Here is a 14,295-nt window from a genome sequence, read left to right on the forward strand (position 1 = left end):
TATATAAATTATGATTTTTTTTTTTAGTTGACGCCAATAAAGCCAACATAGGGAATAAAGTCAGTTTCTTTCTTTAGGCTTTCCATAGGTAGTATAATTTAAATAATTCCATGGTAGAGTTTCAACACCTCAGATGGAGCACGGTTGTTTACGAAGTAAGAACAGTAATCCTCATGTAAAAAGGTAGTATTGCTACCCCAGAGAGCAGATGGTGTTATTAAATACACGGGCAAAGTCTAAGGTCATAAGGAACTAACAATTAACCAGAAATACGATCTGTCGCCGTCGTTTAATGGGTAACCTACCAGATATATACCACTTATAGCCTTGTGAGTGTTGGGAAGTATACAAAGCTTCACAGCCATTTCGCAATCGGTTAGAAATATTATAATTATATTCTTGTTTAAGCATTTAGTGAAACCAACAAGCCAGAGAGAAAGCATAAAGCACTGTGATTTCCTCATAATGCTGCTTTCTGTTACCTACTTTGAGAAATCCTTTATTCAGAACAATTTCTGAGCTATTCCTGAATATCATTTTTAAGAGACCTCTGACTCCACACGTTGTGAATGGGTCTCCCCACACGGGTGTTGTCAAAATTCGGGATTTGATGCGGCAAATTGGAGTTGCTCTGAGACTTCTTTATATTATCACAGGGATCGGTTTTATCCCCGCAGATTTCAGAGTGTGACAGAGCTGAGAAAAGACTTGGGCATACACAATAGCAGACGTGGGGAGGGCATAGGGAAGTGGGAGTGGGAACAGGTTGAGGAGCTGGGCTGGCAGTGGGAAGACTGTGGTGGAGAACTTAATAGCAAGTACAGTTTCAGTGGCATATCGAATATAAATGGACCGGTAAAGTGGGAGCGAGTCACATGCTGCCCAGTCCTTGCAAGTGTTTCCCAAGGAAGGTTTGCCATGGAGAATGTGTTACTTATTTCCTTTCCACTTAAGGGCTTTTGAGTATGATGGACTGAATTCAAATTCACCAAGAGGAAAAATGATCAACCGAGCAGCAGCTAAATGTGAATCACCAAGAAAAAAACAACCTGAGTAGAATTTGGAAGGATGAAATTTGTCCCCTAGGCAGGCACTACAAAGTGTATCAGAGAGTTGTGATTCCAGCCATTGAAACTAGTATCAACCAACCAGGAAAACAGCATCTGGAAAAGCTAAAATATCTCTAATGCCCCAGGTGAATAGAAGATGAACAATGAAAAACAGGGTCCAGGGGTCAAGGGCTGATCAGAGTAAATAAGTGGGGCGGATTCCAGTCTTCAGACAAAAACTGTTCTTAATTTTCCTTGCTGCCAGATTGGGTGAGCAAGAGTCTGAATCATGGAGAACACATGCTAATAAGAATTTTTTTTTCTTATACAATTGCACATATTTAAATACATTTATTTCAGTTTCCCCAACTTGAAATTGAAACAGGAAAGTGCACCACCTCCAGACACAGGCCCACAGTTTGAGACCTTCAGCTACAAACTGGGGTAGCTGCTTTTCCATGTGGCCAGGACTCCTGCTGGAACTTCCGGCAGCCCTCAGAGAAACCAGTGAAATACCCCTGGGCTGAGTGAATGGGAACTTTCTGGGGAGCGGAAGATTGGTGGAGGTCCAGCTGGAAAAACATATGGCAGCAGAGGCGGAAAGAGTGCTTCATGACCAGGAGCATTATAAAAACTATCTGAAAGCTCACGGCAGCCGTTACAACCGAAGATCTTACTAAGCATGATGGATGTTCTTACTTCCAGGACTGCATCCAATGCACCTGGACCAAAGCCAGCGCCGCATCCTCAGGCGCCCCACGGGATGGTGCATGCAGAAGGAAAGCATCAGACCACATCCTATCTCCAAGGCCAGGATTCCATCCCTGCTTCTCCCACCTCCCCCCACTCCCTGAATGGGGGCTGGGCAGTCGACTATTCAGGGAGCACGTGAGAGGGCAGCTTATTTTCTCGTCCTGAAAAAAAACAAAGTTTGCAAATCACTGTAGACAGTATGTTTTATTACAGTTATGTCGGGAAGGAAAATGACTAGGGTAGATGCCCTTCTTAACCTGAATTCAGATAGCAGTTTTGAGTTACACAGTGACACAGGCTGAGCTCAAGGAACGAAGTGTGAATTTCAGACTAGGGCACCATGAGAAGGAGATGGTATCAACAGATAAATGCACTTGAGATTTTACATCCCTCTTTGCCTAATGCCATTTCCAAAGTAATGGAAAAGAATGTTTGTTTTTTCCGTGTTAATTCTCTGTTTTATTTAGCTCTTATTTCTAATAACCATTTGTGTCTGTAACTGAGAACTCATTTCAAATACAGGTATAACCAACTTTGAGAAGATTCTCTATAGAACATATCCCTGGGAAAAGAGATAAATTAGGGGTGATTATTCAGAACAGCAGAACACTTTTTAAAGTCTTTAACTTACCGTGTGTGTGTGTGTTTTTTTTAAGTAAGTCCCTCTAGTATATTTAAGTAGGATTTGATTTTTTGAAAATAACCAACATACACTTTTTAAAGATATTCAGATTGCATTAGAGCAGTGTGCATGTGTGCTTCTTTTTATCCTCAGCTATAGTATCCACAAAAGCCTGTGGCTGACACTATTTTTCTTCAACAGATAAGGCTGTCTCCCTTTCAACTTCTCTGATGGATGTTTGCTGCATTTTCCTTAAGCTATGGCAGTAGTAGAAGGAGAATCACTGTAGCCACAGAAATCAGGGTCTAACTTTATTACCCAATCATTACGACAATTATCCATCCAGTCTTCTTTTGTCCATGCATACACATTTCCAAGGCATATATTTTCATTACCAGACAGAGAAAGGCCAATAGGTCAGTTGTACTCACTCCATGCTGATAAGGCAATGTCATTAACTTTTGACTAGAAAAGCAAGTTACAGCCTTTTGTACTTGGGTTGCATTTTTCTTTTATGAATTCAAAGCCAAAACCAAGATGGCTAATGTATAGCTCCCCTACCCACCCACCCAAATAATGTCAGATAGTATGATTTTCATCCAGAATAAACTTACCATCCATTTGGCCAAAGGAGGAAGTATATATCCAAGACTACATGGATCTAATGGGAAAAGACTCTGAAACTCTGGCATTTTCTAAATGTTCAGGGTGAAGAAACAAAGTCACTTCTTCTCAACCAAAGTTTCCCCTTTTGGGGAGCTCTAGGAATATGGAGATAGAGCTGCACTGACTAGCCAAATGTTTGTTTTATTAACAGAGTCCTAACTTCTTGGGACCTCAGTTCACTTACCTTCTAGGCTTCCTGACTCTATTTCACCCAGCACCAGCAGCTCCAAATCCCATGCTCAAGAGATACTCAATGTCTTGAACCACAGGAAAATAATCCATACTTTGTGCTCGGTCCCAATCCTGTCTCTGTTGCTATAATAAACACAGGCAAATCACTTTTCTGTACTTCACTTGCCTCTGTAAATTGATATAACAGCACACACAATAAAAAACCACAAGTGCCTAATAAATGCAAAATTTAGTATGTCTAGCCCACTTATCATTGATAGGTATCACTCAGTGGTTAAGAGTGCAGGCTTTGGAGGAAGAGAGCCTGGTTCATATTATAATTATTTTACTAGCTGTGTGATCCTGGGCTAATTACTTAAAGCTTCTGTGTCTCAGTTTCCTTATCTGTGAAATGGGTATAAAAATAGTACTTTTGCAGGGGTTGGTGGGAGGATTAAATGGCATGTGAAGTGCTTTAAATAGTGCATGCACCTAGGAAGCTCTCAATTAATGTTGGCTTTTATTATGTTAGGAATTTCCAGAGTAGTCTGAAGCAGGCACTAGGGTTAAATCCTACCAGTTCTTCTATCTTTCATGGCCAGGCTTCAGAATCTTACTTTAGAAATAGCCTTTGCTACTTAGCATCCCTTTCACACCTGCTACTCCTAGGAAGTGGTTACCACCAAAGATACTAATGACCTTATTTTCACCATCTCCAAGAGAGTTGTTATCTATAATTCTTTCTGAGTCATCTGCCACTTTTGATATTGGTCCTTAAATACCTTTTCTCACTTTATCTCTTTAAGTAATACCTAATCCTGTACCTTCTGAACGTCTTTCCAAATGTATATGTTTGTTCTCTACCCCCACCCCCAACCCTGGTACCTACTCCAAACTCCAGTACTTGGCAAATGGTAGATGTTCAATAAATGTTTGTGGAAGTAGTGGAAGATAGTTGTGAGAGCAGTTCCTGGCCTCTTTCTATTCCTTTGTATTGTTTTCTTGATGTCTGATCCCTTGCTGTTCTTCCCTGAATCTCTGCTACACTGAAGTAAACCCTTTAAAGTCTTTTGACTTAAAGCTCATCTTTTCCTTCTTTTGAGTCTTGAAATTCTTCACAGTTAAATGTAGCCTGTTTTAAGTTTCCTTTGTTTTAGTATTATTATTTCTTTAGGTGGGGGTGGTTGAAGGTATGTTTTTTGAGATCTGAATTTCACTTTATTCGGGAAACATATTCAGACTTAGGAATTAAGTTTTTTAAAAAACATAAAAAGCACAAGTTATCATCCTGAAAATAACTCCTCTTAAGATATACAGGATGCGTTTTAACAGGGAATCATATTCTCTGTGGGGTAGAACCCAAGAATATGCATTTTAAAAATAAAGCTCCTTTCATATCGTGGAACTGTAACCCATACCAAACTTTAAAATCTGTTTTATAACTTCTTGTTAAAATGTACTTGGAAATGTATTGCCTTGTTGTATATATGTTATATTTCATAATAATTTTTAAAAAGCTTCTTTCATATACACAGTAAAGTATGATAGCTATTGATTTAATAGTTATTGACACACATCTATCTCAGTTCAGGACCACTTCAACTGAACAAAGTTCATGTACATATGGGAATCAAAGTCAATTAAAATGTTGGCTTATAGCATTAAAAAAAAGAAGAAGAAGACCTTCCCTTGCACGCACATGCACACACACACACACACACACACACCTTTCTGAAGTCAGCCATATATGATTGCTTAAAATCACCTATTATGCTGGATTAATCACAGTATCACACTGTCTTGTGCTGACCAGGGCTGACTTAGCTGCTAGGTGCTGGAGGCACAGTTCCTTGGGCCCATGGTATTTTTAGGCGCCGATGAAAATGTTTTAATTTTAATTTCTTTTAAAACCCAAAGGAAAAATGAAAAATAATAAAGGCCTGATGTGATCTAAAAACTATGCTCTTATCCCCTTAGACTAACTCTGCTTGTTGATTGATTTGGATGTATTCAAATCTTCTCACGCTCTTTCCACAGTCAATTACATTTGTTTTATTTATTTATTTTTTTAAAGGCCTGCTATTCTATTCTTGTAGGGCTTTACACTTATACAAGATCCATGAAATTTTCCTAGAATCCCACAGTAGATGTCCACTAGATATTGGTTATTTAGGCAAGAAAAATTGTAAAAATACTAACTCCCACATGGACCCACCTAGCCAATACCTTTCTCTCTTGCAAAGTAGTGTATTTTGTAAATTAAGCAAAGCTCAAGACTGGCAAAACCAAATTAATAAACCTACCATGGAAACAGAAATTAGGAATATAAATATATATATATATATTTTTTTTTTCATTTTTAAAATGAGCACATTATAGTATAAGTCCACAATCAGGAAATTCTTCAGTTGGGTTCTCAGTTATGTTTAATGCTTAACCCTGTATTTTTCTGCATGCTTTCTATGCCTTTATGTAGTTGACTTTCTGAAAGAAGCTTAATATGTTAATGGCCACATTTAGACCTCTTTAAAAAAATTTGTTTTTAATCAGAGAAGTTGTAGGTTTATAGAAAAGCTATGTAGAAAATGCAGAGTTCTCATATACTTCCCCCACAGTTTTCCTTATTACTAACACTTTGCATTAGTGTAATACCTTTGTTATAATTGATGAAACAATATTATTATAATTATACTAATTAACTATAATCCAGAGTTTACATGAGGATTCACTATGGTTTTAAAACCATAGTCCTATAGTTTTAAAAAATTTTTTCTTATAACATATACAGCCTAAAATTTCCCCCTTTTTACCACATTCTAATATATACTTCTGTAGAGTTCATTTCATTCACAATGTTGTAGCATCTAGATCTTTAAAAAGCCTCAGGGATATTAAGAAAATGAAACAATAAATTTTAATATTTAAGTGAATGATTTTATAGTACAGCAATTTTATTTTAAAAGCATTTTGTGGGTGGAAAATAACTCCTTGAGATAAATATGGCAAACCATCATTGCAAACCAAAATCTGTCATAGAACAATGTCATCTTTTGGTTCTAGAGCATGCCACCTCATTGCTGGAAAATGACAAGTATGTGCCTGCTAGTCCTTCAGTCCAATTGTTTTCTTTGTTTCAGCTCTTGACTTCAGTGATAGAAACTACTACCTGTCTCCTAAAGTCAATTCTCCTCTCTTTCTTGGCAACAGAACTCTTGGTTTTATCTGGACTTATTGCCGTAGTTGCAGAGATTGCTGGCTGGTCATCAATTTATGTTTTCATCTCTTGGGACTGACTAGACCCAATTTCCCAGACTTCCCTGTAGTTACAGTCATTAGAATATGAGTGGAAGTGATATAGTTCACATCTAATCCTGGCCCACAAACACCTCCCACACTGATGATCCATGTTCTTTCCCCTCCAAAGGCTTGCTGCAAACGAGTGAGAAGCCAAGTATGGAAGATGGCAGAAGCATAAGATAGAAGAATCGGGATCCCAGAATCATCTTGGAGAAGAATAACCTATCTATGAAGAACATCATTTTGGACTTGATGTCAGTGAGAAATAAACATTAGACATTTTAGGGTTGGCTTGTTCCAAAAGCTACAATTACCTTACACCAATATAGATATCATAAGTGAAAGACTATATTTCCTAGGCTGGAAGGGGAAGCATTTTGTCTTCCTTTGCTTCCCCCTTTACTGCAGTCTAGAAGTGAGACATAGTGCTGAAATTCCATCAGCTAGCTTGTGACCTTGAGGATGGAAGCTATTTGCTAAAACAATAGAACAAAGAGAAAGAGGAGACTAGATCCCTGATGAACATGAAACTGCTGTACCAGTCTTGGACCACTATCCCTTTTTCATAACTCTTTTTTTATGTTAGTGGATTTTTTTCTTATATAAGCCACTTTTTTATTTTCCATGCAGTTGAATCCAATCTTCAAAGAGACGTGTTCTTCCCATAGCAGTAAGAATGATTATTGTAAGATTTAAATAAAATCATGTCACTTCTTGGCTATAAATCCCTTAATGACTTGTAATTTTTCTTAGACTTGAATTCAAATATTAACCATGCCTATAAGGCCTTGCTTGATTTGTCTCCTGCCTACCTCACCAGCTTCGTCCATGTACACTGGCTTTGTTTCTGTCTCCCTGCAGTGGCCTGTCATTCTCATCCATGAAGCCTGGCTGAAGATACCACTTTCTCAGAGAGATTTTCAAACATCCCACCTACAATGGATTCTTCCAGCTTTCCTCTGTCTTAACACAATGTTTATTTCCTTCATGGCATTTATCATTGCCTCTAGTAATCTTATTGATATATTTGTTTATTTCTTTATTGGCCATCTCCCCAACAAGAATGTAAGCTCCATCAGGCAAAAACTGTCTCCAGGTGATGCAGATGTTCTAACAATGATCTTGGTGATGAATACACACCTATGTGCTGATATTGTGAGCCACTGATTGTATGCTTTGAATGGGCCGTATGGTGTGTGAAGATATCTTGATAAAAATATTTTTTTTTAAAAAAGCTGTCTCCAGTACCACACAGTGCCTGGCATGTAGGAAGCCCTCAGTAAATATTTGTTGAATGGATGAATGAATTCATGGGTGGAGTTACTATAGATTTGACAGTATCCAGAAAAATTTGTCCCAAATACTAAAGCACTTGTATAGAGTTTGCAGATATGCTCTTGATTACATTTTATGCATTCTTGACAAACAGCTTATTAATGTTCTCTACTATGTGTTTTATTATCACTGTCTCCTTTCTACAAGTTGATTTTTTAATTAAATTTTTATTTTGAGAAAATTGTAAATTCACATGCAATTGTAAGAAATAATACAGATAGATCCTGCATATGCTTTACCTAAGTTTCCCCAGCATCTATTACCAAACTTTTCCATCACACCAAAAGGAAACTTTGTACCCTTTGAGCATTAATTCCCTATGGAGAGAACTGCTATATGGTATGTCTTGGGAGCACAGGCTCAGGTACAGCAAAGCTTCTCAACAAATGACCACTTTATTATTTACACAGCATAAAGGTTCCAAAGGAGCAGGGGAAGAGATCCCATCATGGCTGGTCTCTCAGGGAGGCCAACTGCTTGGGTCAGGGTCAGGGAATGACAGCTCTGTATGCCCCACTTCACCTCTGAGAAGAAAGACAGATTTATGCTGCCCTAGGGCCAGGGCGGGAGGAGGCCCTGCCACTGAGAGTTCCTACCCTGGTAAGCATATGATCCTGGTTTGGGGTTCAAGGTATGGTCAGGCTTTTACATCAGACTTAAGTCTCCTCCAGGTTGTGGAATGGAAATGTATTGAAAACATTTAGATCAATAAAAAAGGAAGGTGTAGGTGAGGGCTGGGAAATGGACACCTGAGTGTGTCAGTGACCTCCCTAGCACTCCCCATTCCCTACCCTATCTAGGCCCCTAATGCCTATAATCTACTTTCTACTTTGCATATTCTAGTTATTTCATTTAGCTGAGGTGCCTGGCTTATTTCATTTAATATGATGTCATCAAGGTTCATCCATGTTGTAGCATGTATTTGTTCTTCATTCCTTTTTACTGCTGAATAATGTTCCCTAGTACGCATATTTCACATTCTATTTATCCATTCATGCACTGATGCACATTTGGGTTGCTTCCACTTTTTTGGATATTGTGACTTGTGCTGTGTGGACATTGGTGTAAAGATAACTGTCCAGCTTCCTGCTCTTCATTTTATTTGCTATATACCTAGAAGAGGGATTGCCCCATCATATGATAACTTCAACTTAACTTACTGAGGAACTGCCAAACTATTTTCCACAGTGGTGGCACATTTTGCATTCCCACCAGTAATGTGTGAGATTTCTTATTTCTCTGTATTCTTGCCAACACTTGTTATTTTCCAACTTTGTAATAATAGTTATTCTGTTGGGTAGATGTAGTAGCTCATTGTTTTAGATTGCTAACTGCCTGAATGCAATATACCAGAAACAGAATGGCTTTTAAGAAGGGAAATTTAATAAGTTGCTAGTTTACAGTTCTAAAGCTGAGAAAACGTCCCAATTAAAACAAGTCTATAGAAATGTTCAATTTAAGGCATCCAGGGAAAGGTACCTTGATTCAAGAAAGCTGATGTTGTTCAACGTTTCTTTCTCAGATGGAAGGGCACATGGCAAACATGGTGGCATCCTCTGGCTTTCTCGTGGCTCTACAAAAAAGGGACTCTCTCCAAAATGTTTCCTCTTTTAAAAGATTTCAGTAAGCAACTCCACCTTCAATGGGTGGAGACACACCTCCATGGAAATCATCTAATCAAAAGTTACCACCCACAATTGGGTGGGTCACATCTCCATGGGAACAATCAAAATGCTCTGTGCTGGTTTGAAAGGATGTATGTCCCCTAGAAAAGCCATGTTTTAATCTAAATCCCATTTCATAAAGGCAGAATAATCCCTATTTAATACTGTATGTTTGAAACTGTAATCAGATCATCTTCCTGGAGATGTGAGTTAATCAAGAGTGATCGTTAAACTGAATTAGGTGACAACATGTTTCCACCCATTTAGGTGGGTCTTGATAAGTTTCTGGAGTCGTTTAAAAGAGGAAACATTTTGGAGAATGAAAGAGATTCAGAGAGAGCAGAGAATGCTGCAGCACCATGAAGCAGAGAGTCCACTAGCCAATGCTTTGGAGATGAAGAAGGAAAATGCCTCCTGGGGAGCTTCATGAAACCGGAAGCCAGGAGAGAAAAGCTAGCAGATGACATTGTGTTCGCCATGTGCCCTTCCAGCTGAGAGAGAAGCTCTGGCTGTGTTCACACTTGAGAGAGAAACCCTGAACTTCATCAGCCTTCTTGAACCAAGGTATCTTTCCCTGGATGGATGCCTTTGATTGGATATTTCTGTAGACTTGCTTTAACTGAGACGTTTTCTCAGCCTTAGAACTGTAAGCTAGCAACTTATTAAATTCCCCTTTTTAAAAGCCATTCTGTTTCTGGTATATTGCATTCTGGCAGCTAGCAAACTAGAACATGCTCCCACCCAGCAATATTGAATGAGGATTAAAGGACATGGCTTTTCTGGGGTCCACTACATATTCAAACTGGCACACTCATTGTGATGTTGATTTGCATTTCCCTAATGGCTAATGATGTTGAATGTCTTTTCATGTGTTCATGGTCCTTTTACATGTCTTCTCTGAGAAATCATCTATTCGAGTAAGCCTATTAAAAATTTTTTTTGTCTTCTTTGCTGTTGAGTTGTAAGCATTCTTCATATATACCGGATATTAAATTCTTGTCAGAGATATGGTGTCCCAGTCTGAATCTGTGGTGGACCCCAGAAAAGCCATGCCCTTTGATCCTCATTCAATATTGCTTGGTAGGAGCATTTTGATTGTTTCCATGAAGATGTGACCCACCCAATTGTGGGTGGTAACTTTTGATTAGATGATTTCCATGGAGGTGTGTCTCCACTCACTGAAGGTGTAGTTGCTTGCTGGAATCCTTTAAAAGAGGAAACATTTTGGAGAGACTCCCTTTTGGTAGAGCCACGTGAAAGCCTGCAGATGCCTCCATGTTCACCATGTGCCCTTCCAGCTGAGAGAGAAACATTGAATGTCGTTGGCCTTCTTGAACGAAAGTATCTTTCCCCGGATGCCTTAAATGGGACATTTCTATAGACTTGTTTTAATTGGGACATTTTCTCAGCCTTGGAACTGTAAACTAGCAACTCATTAAATTCCTCCTTTTAAAAGCCATTCCGTTTCTGGTATATTGCGTTCTGGCAGCTAGCAAGCTAGAACATATGGTATCCAAATACTTTCCCCCATTCTGTAGGTTGTCGTTTCGTTTTCATGATTGTTTTAGTTTGTCAATGCTGCTGAACTAAGGCATTCAGAAAAAGATATCTTAACTCAAGAAAGGTCAATGGGTCCAGAACACCACTGTCAGTTGGGAAGGCATGTGACTGGTGTCTGCTGGTTTTTTGGCTTCTCATGTCAAACAACTTCCTCAGGGGCGTTTTCTTTCTGCATCTCCAAATGTCTGGGTCTCATGTTGGTTCTGTGCTGGCTCTGAAGCTTTTATCCAAAATGGTTCCTTCTTAAAGGACTCCAGGAAGCAACTCCACCTTGGAAGGGTGGAAACACATCTTCATGGAAACCACCTGCCATGGTTAGGTTCATGTGTCAACTTGGCCAGGTGGTGGTACCTGTTTGTCTGGTTGGGCAAGTGCTGGCCTGTCTGTTGAGATGAGGACATTTCATAGAATTAAATCATGATCATGTCAGCTACATTCACAGCTGATTGCATTTGTAAGTGGAGTGTCTTCTGCAATGAGTAATGCTTAATCTGATCACTGGAAGCCTTTTAAGGAGGATTCAGAAGAGACAGGCTCTTCCTGTCTCGGCTGGTGACCCTCTCCTGTGGAGTTTGTCCAGACCCTCCATGGGAATCAATAGCTTCACAGCCTGCCCTGCAAATTTTGGACTCTGCGTTCCCATGGTCACGTGAGACACTTTTATAAATATTATATTTGCAAGTGTTCCCTGTTGATTCTGTTTCTCTAGAGGACTCTAACTAATACACCACCTAACCAAAGGATCCCACCCACAATTGGGTAGGTCCCATCTCCATGGAAGCAACTTGAAAAGGTCCCACTCAATAATATTGAATCAGGATTAAAGTGCATGGCTTTTCTGGGACATACAACACTTTCAAACTAGCACAATTGCAATGTTCTTTAATGCGCACAAGTTGTTAATTTTGATGCAGTCTCACTTATCTATTTTTTCTTTTGTTGTTCCTGCTTTTGGTGTGAAGTCTAAGAATCTATTGCCTAATACAAGGTCCTGAAGATTTTCTGTTGTTTTCGTTTTACAGTGATAGATCTTATATTTAGGTTGTTGATCCATTTTGAGTCAATTTTCTTATACGGTATGAGGTAAGGATCTACTCTTATTCTTTTGCATGTGGATATCCAGTTTTCATTGGTCCATTTGTTGAAGAGACTATTCTTTCTCCATTGATTGGACTTGGCACGCTTGTCAAAATTCAATTGGCTGAAGATGTGAGGGTTTATTTCTGACTCTCAATTTGATTCCACGAGACTACTGTCATTATGCCAGTACCACACTGTTTTGATTACTGTACCTTTGTAATAAGTTTTGAAATCAGGAAGTTTAAGTCCTCCAACTCTGTGCTGCTTTTTCAAGATGATTTTAGCTATTTGGGACCCCTCGCTGTTCCACATAAATTAGATGATTGACTTTTCCATTCTACAAAGAAGGCTATTGGCATTCTGACTGGGATTGTGTAGAATCTGTAAATTGCTTTAGATAGTATCAACATCATAGCAATATTTAGCCTTCCAATCCATGACATGGGATGACTTTCCATTTATTCAGGCCTTCTATAATTTCTTTCAGCAATAATTCATAGTTTTCCCTTTTATACATTCTTTATGTCCTTGGTTAAAATTATTCCTAGAGTTCACTTCTTTTAGTTACTATTTAAATGAAAAAATCTTTTATTTCCTTTTCAGATTATTCCCGGTGTATAGAAATGCCACTGATTTTTGAGTGTTGATCTTTTACCCTGCCCCTTTCCTGAATTCATTTATTAGCTCTAGTACCTTGAAAATTCTTTAGGATTTTCTATACATATATATATCATATCGTCTGCAAATAGGGATTATTTTGTTCTCTCACTCAAACTTGGTTGCTTTTTATTTCTTTTTCTTGACTGAGTGTTCTTGTCAGAATTTCCAGTACAGTGTTGAATAGTGGTGGTAATAGCAGGAATCCTTGTCTTCTTCTTGACCATAGGGAAGGCTTTCAATTTTTTACATTGAGTATAAAGATAGGTGTGGTTTTAAAAATATGTGTTCTTTATTGTGATAAGTACAATACTTTCTGCACCTAATTTTCTGAGTGTTTTTATCAAGAAAATATGCTGGATTTTATCAACATGCCTTGTCTGCATCTACCAAGATACATCATCAGTTTTCCCCTGTCATTCTTTTAATGTGGTACATTACATTGACTGATTTTCTTATGTTGATTTGCCTTTGCATTCCTGGTACAAATTCCACTTGATTATGGTGCATAATCCTTTTAATGTGCTGTTGAACTTGGTTTGCTAGTATTTTGCTGAGGATTTTTACTTATGAATTCTTAGTCTGTAATTTTCTTTTCTTATGAGATCGTTATCTGCTTTTGGTTTTAGGATAATGCTGGCCCCATTGCATGAGTTAGGAAGTGTTCCCTTCTCTTCAATTTTTTGCAAGAGTTTGAGAAAGATTGGTGAGAAAGATTACTTCTTTGGCGCTGCAAAATTCCCCTGTGAAGTCTTCTCTTCCTGGGCCTTTCTTTATTGGGAGTTGTTTTTTTTTTTAATTCTGAAATATAACATATATGCGGAAAAGCAATAAATTTCCAAATACATTTTAACAAGTAGTTAAATGTTAAAATTTAACATTTAAAAATTTAAAATCTGATTTTGAAGTTTGGTATGGGTTACATTTCCACAATTTTTCTTTTTTTCTTCTAGCTGCTCCAAAACACTGGAGACCAACAGAAATATCAGTATAATGATTCAGCAGTCATACGCATTTGTTAAATCCTATCTTCTGTGTTATACTCCTCCTTCTCTTTAAATAGTGTATACATAAAAGCAATACATTTCAAAGTACATTGCAACAATTACTTGTAGAACAGATTTCAGAATTTGGTATGGGTTACAATTCCACACTTTTAGGTTTTTATTCCTAGCTGCTCTAAGGTACCAGAAGCTGAAAGAAATATCAGTATAATGATTCAGCACTCGTTCTCATTTGTTAAACCCAACCTTCTCTATATAACTCCACCATCACCTTTGATCTTTCTCTCACTCTTTAGTGCTCTTTGGGCTGTGCCCATTCTAACTTTTTCATGTTGGAAGGGGCTGTCAATAATATGGGATAGGGGGATGGAACTAGTTGATGTTCTGGAAAGTCTGGCCCCTCTGCATTTCAGGACTTATCTGGTCCAGGGACCCAT

The sequence above is a fragment of the Tamandua tetradactyla genome, chromosome 7 (genome assembly GCF_023851605.1).
Source record: "Tamandua tetradactyla isolate mTamTet1 chromosome 7, mTamTet1.pri, whole genome shotgun sequence".
Classification (NCBI taxonomy): domain Eukaryota; kingdom Metazoa; phylum Chordata; class Mammalia; order Pilosa; family Myrmecophagidae; genus Tamandua; species Tamandua tetradactyla.